This window comes from Papaver somniferum, chromosome 9 (assembly GCF_003573695.1).
Source record: "Papaver somniferum cultivar HN1 chromosome 9, ASM357369v1, whole genome shotgun sequence".
In the NCBI taxonomy this organism is placed as follows: Eukaryota; Viridiplantae; Streptophyta; class Magnoliopsida; order Ranunculales; family Papaveraceae; genus Papaver; species Papaver somniferum.
In genome coordinates, this window is record NC_039366.1 from 110595270 (window position 1) to 110603591 (window position 8322).

Genomic DNA, 8322 nt, shown 5'->3' on the forward strand with positions numbered 1-8322 from the left:
AATTGTCCGAACTGATGCTTCAAATGTCCTGCACCAAAGGTAATATTATTTCCTGCAGAAAACCAAGAGAGAATTTAACTCCTAAATGAACAATGTTGTACCATAATATTACTAACATTGATATTTAAAACCAAACAAATAATTTCCATATCTAGCTAGTTTATCTTTTGTTGGGACTATATCTTTTAAGCACTTCCAAACAAATAATTTAACTTCCACAAAGCTTTCCATACCTATGGAGAAACAGAATTAGTACCTGCAAAATTATTAGATGCACTAGACAACACATTATAGACACTCTTAACAGAGAATTGGCCTTTGCTATCTGGAAGCCAAATAAGAGTATGGAGTCCAATTCACCCACCATTGAGTTCTGGTGGTACTCCGTAGCTGGTGGTACTCCGAAAATATGAATACTATGAAGTAAACGATTTCATCAAATGTGAATGCTTCCCCCTTTTCCTCTAAGTAGCGCGCTTTAACGGTTTCGTGCTACAAAAACAACACACAAACTTATTTGGTTACATATAAATTGAAAAAATTATTGTGCCGAATAAACCATAAAGATACGTACAAGTTGTAGAGGGGACAAGCTCAGGTGGCTTGAGTGCCAGATTCGGTGTTTGATTTTAAAAAACCTAGCCACTGCATCTAGTATGATGTTGTGCTTATCCTTGATTTGTTGAACACTTCTTCCTCTCGGGTTCCCATAATCTTGGCTAAATTTGTTATGTATCTTCGCTCAAAGGGTCTCGGTCGAGGAGCGATCTAGAACTCGACTTTCGGCTTCCCATGCTTGGTGATTGTAAAATCTTCCGCGGAGTCAAACGATGCCATTTGTTGTATGTGGAGGTAGGGAATGAGTAGGTTCTCTAATAGGCTACAAATGGAGTGCACGTTCGTTGCTTGTCAAACGCCGGGTTCAAATACGCCTTCTTCCCTGTTAAACCAATTGCTTAGCATGATAGAACACCGTTGCGAAGTGAAGAAAAACAAAATCGATAGAATACAGTAACAGATTCTCCTTTCCAGCTATATAACAATGCCGGCCTAATCTACAATGTAACTTTTACTCCTTACAGCAACAAAAGAAAATTCCTAAATCCATTAACATGTACTAGTAACAAAAATTAGCTCAACCTAAACCAAATTCCATAATTTCCGTCACAAGAATCACACAAAACATCAATTGTTTCAACCAATTAATACTAAGATATGAAATACCTAAATTGGTTTATGATCATAAAAATATGAAAGACCTGAACAAAACAAAAGAAACCCTGACAATAAAAAACTCTTAAAATTCTTACTAAGATATAGAATCACAGCCAAGATCATAAAAAACTCTTAAAATTGACAAAACCCTAGGTTTACATAATACAGTAGAAAACGATTTTAGAGTTGGGAAAGGTATATACCTGAAACCCTAACAATAGTAATTTCAAATTAATAAAATAAAAACATCCCCCATTCATGAAATTAAACAAGTAAGTTTGAATTTAATCTGATAAGAGAAGGAAAGAATCCCTTACCTAGGGTTTCTCTATTTCGCCTCTTCCATTCTTTCTCCCGCACAAGTAAGAGAAGGAAATAAAAAAATAAATAAATTCTACTTTGATTAACCAAAATGCCATTTTACCTAGGTTTATCACGTCATTATGACATTGTGGGTTAGAATAGGTGCCAATTAGACTAGGATACGTGTTCGATTAAAGCTTTCTCTTGGGAATAGTCGTGACCCTACAAGAATATAGTTTATTCCAGAAAGAGAATAAACAGGGAAACCAAAGGGATAATAAGGAAACCAAAGGGTCAGAGAGCAAAAAAAATCAGAGAGAGAATTTGTAGAGGGAGATTACTGTTTTCTGAATTTTTCTCAATCAAATCAAATCAAATCAATCAAAATGGCTGGTGATGATGATCAACACAGACCAAAGGGTAAAGCCCCCATGACTGAAGAGCAACTATTGAAAGAGTTAGAAGAGAAAGAAAGATGTGAAAGGCTATCAGCCACTATGTAGATGATTGGGAAGATGAACAAGGATGATCTGGAGAAGGTAAACAAGAGAGTAAATGACTTGTTATATGATACTAAAGTCCCTACACTCTGGGAAGAGATGCATGCTGGAGTGGATGTAATCAAAGCAGAAGAGAAACCAGTTGAAAAACCGGTACATATTTTGCAAAACAAGCGTCGTTTTGATCTTTTCAAAGATGAAGAAGAAGAGGAGAAGTTCTGGGAAGTGCATGCTAAAAAGATGAGGTTGGATGAAAGGGCAGTAATGAAGAAAGAAAATGACAGTGATGCTTCCGAAGATGAAGAGCCTGCTGCTTTTTTTGGGTATCGAAGTGATACAGAATCTGCTCTAAGAGTGATGATTGAGGATTTTCGCCAAGATGAGATATTTGGGATTAATGATGCAGTGTTGGCCCAAAAGACCGATTCTAAAGCGGACGATGCAGATGAAGACGAGGAGGAAGAGTGGTTTGATGAGGAGCAAGTCTGGCGAGGAAGAAGAGGGGTCTGATGATCAGGAAGAGGCGTCTGATGAGGAGAAAGATGAATCTGATGATTCTGATTCCGAGTGATGGGTATGACAATGAGTAAGCCTTATCGACATTTGAATTCTTCTGTAGAGAGATGGTGGATTTTTGGGTAAGTGCTCGAATGGAAATGATGACATAATGTTAATAAATAGCTATTATCAAAGTACAGAGAAGAATTCGAATGGAGAGGGGTCTAATGCAAATGGTAAGTCACTGAATCATGTTTTCTTTTTTGGTTCTGGCAATGGAGACTGAAAATGCAGGGGAATGTTATGTTTATTTTGCTTTTTTCTTTTTCTTTTTGATATTTAGATTTTTTGTGGGTAATATGGTGAAATACTTGTAAATGGGTATGTTTAAGTTTATGAACATGTAAATGTTGCTCAACACTGAATGAACAAACGGTTGTAACTTTTTTAAATACAATATGATGAAGTTGGATTATTTATATTGTCCAATGATTGTGCGTCGATAATGTTGGAGATGCAGGGTGTATTCTAGAAACTAAAACTACAATCAAAGAACTGGATCATGTACAAGACTAATATAGTAATATGTATCGAAAACAAATGCATATTGACAACAAGTCACTTTAGTGTTTTTCTATCCAGTCTAATTCACTTGATAGAGAGGCATATACACACATAGTCTTAATCTACAATCTGGCAAAGGGACAAATTACGAACATCCATATATGTTTGATCTTTAGATATAAAAATCAAATCACAGTGGCTAACAATAATTGGCTTGCGTTGGTTGCGTCATATTCGACTTGCACATAATTGACATGAGCACTACTTGGTGGAGCCTTATGCACACTTACAATCTGACAGTGAATACAAATCACAGTGACTCCTGAGATGTTGCTTCTCAAAACAGAATACAAGATTTATTCACCAATGATGGCATCATACAACCAAATACTATGTCTTAGTTTAAGATCATCTGTCAACTGACATATAAAACTACTTGGTGGAGGCATAAATCATGCAATTGAGATGTTCATAATCACAATACATTCTCAAAACAGGATACAATTCACAGCAACATAATAAACATAAAATCTGAAAGATAGAGATGTTCATAATCACCAAAACATTCTCAAAACAGGATACAATTCACAGCAAACATAATACACCTAAAATCTGAAAGATAGAGATGTTCATAATCACCATCAGAAATTGTACCATTCAAAATCAGTAGTGTGTAACCTCCAATTTGAAAAATCATTAAACCCCCAAATGAATGAATGAGAAATACCTTAGATGAAGATGACCAAGATTTGCATTTCCAAAATTATGAATCGCTAGCAATACTTCTATGAGAGATCGATTAAACTTAAATCTAGGCCTGAATCGATCTTTCAGAGAAGAATCAATTGATTCATTGTTGTTGATGAAGTTTTTTGCAGATGAATCTCCAAGAAACCCCATATGAATATTACATGAAGATAATCATCGTGGAATTAATTCAATGAATTCACCCAGTCTTCAATTAGAAAGCAGAGGACGAACTTGGTGATGGTGGTGGTGGTTCGTTCAATTCACCCAACTTTGAATTTAGGGTTACAGGTTAGAGAAGATTGAGTATTCAATCAACCAAATCCAAACTCTATAATCTAAGTCGAAATTGAGTAAAGATTGATGGAGATTTTAGGGTGTGAAATTGATGAAGATGAAATTGGATTTTGATTTCGACGAAAAAGAAAGCATTCGAGAGAGATTTCTGCTGCTGATCGTTTGGGAGAAAGAATAGACTATGTCTCAGGCGTTGTTGACATAGTGTTGGTAGTTGACCATGCTAGCTACAGTTCAAGATATGGCCCCTGTTAACTAATTAAAATTAAATAAATAAATATACACAATTTGTGCAGGGACCTTATGTTTGACCATTTTTTGATTTTAATTGTTGGTAAAGCAGTTAAAGACATGGATAGGGTTTACGGGTTGTTTGCAAGCCGGGCATGTTCAGGATTTCTTACTTGCTATTCCAATTATGGGGAACATGCAGTTCATTATAAGGTAGACCCTGGTTTTAAACAGAGACATGATCATGTGAGGGACATTTTATATGATATAGTATGGAGAGCCGGTATTTCTGCAAAGAAAGAAGCGTCTGTCAATTTTTTGACTGGTCCACTTGAAGGGAAATCGACGCTCAGACCAGCAGATGTTTTAATTTTTGGGTGGGCTAACGGAAAACATGCATGTGTTAATCTTACTGGGGTTTCTCCATTAGTAGGAATTGGACATGGTACGTTTATAGTCGGGCAATCGGCGTTGAGGGCAGCCTCATGTAAGATAGCGAAACATGAGAAAACGTGTCTTGATAATTGGCATACCTTTATTCCTTTTGCTTTTGATACTTTTGGTTTTTTAGTTTCGGAGGCGGTTGGACTCCTCAGAAGAGTCCAGAAAGTCATGCACAATAATGTCATGACTCCTGGTTTGAGGGAGTTTGTTTTCCATAGGTTAGGTTGCAATTCAAAAAGGGCTCGCGGCGCAGCTTGTTGCGCGTTTGCCTATTTCGTCTAGGGATGGCCATTTGCCCCACCCAAACCCATCCCCGTGGGTACCCTCCCCGTTCGGGTAGGATTTTACCCGCACATATGGAGATGGAATCGGGTATGGGTAATACCCGAAAACTAAGCTACGGGGATGGGGTGGGGATGGGATTCAAGGTCCCCGCCCCATACCCGCCCCGTATCTTTCACAAGTTAGGGGTTTAGACTTTTACGCAACAATGTGTATAATTTTTATACTTCCACCACTTAGTCGAGCTTTCTTTCATTTATCATATTCTCGATCGTTCTTGTACATTCATCACTTTCCTTCTTTTTTTTTTGTGATCAAACACATTCTCTAAAAGTTAAAATAGAGAAAATGAAGCAGATAATGAAATGGTTAACGTGGACGAAGATAGAACGGGACAGGAAAAAACAGAAAAACTAATAAGTCATTAACAGATTCTTTTGTTCACTTTAAGATAAATTACTGAATTTAAGATTCCAGAATACGTCGTTCTTACGTTATTATTTTTGTTTGAATCATATTTAAGTTTTGATTATAATCAAATTTATGTATTAACTCAGTGTTACGGGTAACCCATGGGAATCCCGCCCCATAAGGGTATTCCCCATACCTGCCCCGCCCCAATTCATATGGGTAACGGGGCAGGGATGGGTATTTTTTTTTACGAACGGGGCAGTGACTGGGATTGACACTACCCGCCCCATGACCATCCCTAATTTCGTCGATATAAAATATTATTATTTTATATTATTATTAATTAGATCTTATTGTTGATCACTTGGTCAGGTACTTATATGGCTTGATACATGAGCCAAACATGCGAACCCTGGTGAACCATAATGTTACCGTTATGGCCTTCAAATTAGGCTACCGCCTCGTTTTAATCTTAAAGATAACGTTGTGTGCAATTAAGATATGGGACGGGTCAGGAGAGGATAATAATGATGTATTTTGACAAATCAAGATATGGCAATACACCATCGTCACATAATGCTTGTAAACCCTGGTAAACCGTGCATGGTCAATAAGTGTTGGTCTATGAATTTTACAAAAAATCAATTATGATAGTAGTAGTAGTAATGTAGTACGAAAAATTGCGTTTGAAATTCAATAAGGAAGGACTATTTTGTTAAATAAGGAAGGTAAACTTTTAATTTTAACAAGTGTACTATCTCATTGACATGAATGCTTAACGTGTCAGGATATTTAGAGATTTCTTTAGGGTTTCAGCAAGAATATAGGCGTCTAATTAGAACTGACGATCAGTAGTCTAATCCTAGAATCCAAATGCAATATTTTTCTGTTGGGTCTCGCAAAATCCGCAAAATCGCACTTTCCATATATCACCTTGATTTTCGTTTGTTATATTCATGGTAAACATAACCCACCCACTATATTTAGATTTGCATACTAGATATTTATAGGAAAAAATAATATATTTAACTAGGTTTGGATCCTAGATACCTCGTTCATAAGTAAAAGAACGAAGGAATTGAGAGGATGAGTTCTAATGAGAAATGTGTTGTTCCTGCCAATGGTCTTGTTAATAATGATCCTCCTCCTCCGAAGGGATTTTCTTCATGGGATGACTTTGTGGAAAGCATTCGTGATATACTAGAAGAGTATGTCGATGAAGAATGGGAATTCATTCATATTAAGAAAATGATCCATGTTGAAGATGATCCTCCTCCTAAGGGTTTTGCTTCATGGGATGCATTTGAGAAAAGCTATGGTGAACATTTGGCTAATGATTATAATGAATAAGAACATGGGGAGCCACCAAGACCAGCAAATTTATGGCTGAGCACTCGGCATAGACTAAATTCAAGTTTTTTACATTATTTTTAGTATGCTAATTTTGTTAATTGTGTAAGCAAAATTATCTAGCAGTCAAAGGCCTACTGTTCAATTGTTCTCTCAATTCTGATTTTTTTTTTGGTTAAGTTTGTCAGATTTGGCATTGCAATTTATGAAAAAGTTGGCTATGTTTTTTAACTCTAATACAAGACTCAGTATATAGTCCCTATCATATTCATGATCCTATCACTTTAACAGCAAAGCCACAACAAAATCATGGTTAACCCTAACTCTTTAGATCCAAATCTCTAAGCCAAGCCCCCTTACACACATTACTAGTTCATTCTATTTCATCAAGAGATTGATACTCCAACAGATGAACAATGGACAGAAATTAAACAACATATGCACTTGGAATCTAAACAAAATATTGCATCCTTAAATATTAAACATTCACAAAAAGAAAACTTACAAGCAGCTTTACAAACAGACTAATTAAACATCTAAAAAAAAACATAAGATACACTAATAACACACACAAAAAAAAATTAACTAAACAAAAGATGATGGATCGAGATGTGATTCAATACCATTCTTGCATAGCAGAACCATGAAAACAGAGGACTAGATCATTTAGAATCCCCTTCTTCTTCACTGCTGTTGTCGACAATCGTAACCACATCTTTGTATGGCCAATCATCATAAACATCAACATCATCATCTTCATCTTCATCCTCAAGCGCTGGCCCAAACCAAAAGAAGTGTTCTGGATCATCTAAATCATCATCATCCTCAGAATCATACTCATCATCATCCTCAGAATCATACTCATCATCCTCTTCATCGTCCTCCTCTTCTTCATCGTCAACAGCATCATAATTATCATCCTCTTCATCTCCAAAACAAGGAACAACCTTGCAACCAAAATAACCAACAATCTCGTTGTCTTCATCATCAAGAATAAGAAATCGGAAGGAAGTTACTACTGTAGAAGTCATTTTCTCTGGTTTGATACTACAACTTTTAGTTTTTGATACTGAAACCCTAGGTTCAGTTTAGAGAGAGACTTGGAAAAGAAAAAGCCGAGTAGTAATACTCACCTAGTCTCCCTTGCTCGTGTTTTATACCGTGACACACGTTTTCACTTTACGATTCAACCTGTAGGTTAGCCACGTACAAGCATGATAACTTGGCTAGTGAACAAGTATAGCTTTGGAAAATAAATAAATACAATATAATATAAAATAAAAAAATTGAGTGGAAAATTAACATCAAGGAATTTAACTTGGAAGAAATATAAATTGGTTTACAAGCTCGTCCAAGAGTGACATCGGTAAAAATGGAAAATTAACATTAAGCAATTTGTCTCGGTGGAAATACTCCCCGGAAACTTAGATTTGGACGAAAAATTCTTGCTAAGGTCGTGACATCGAAATAAATAAAAATT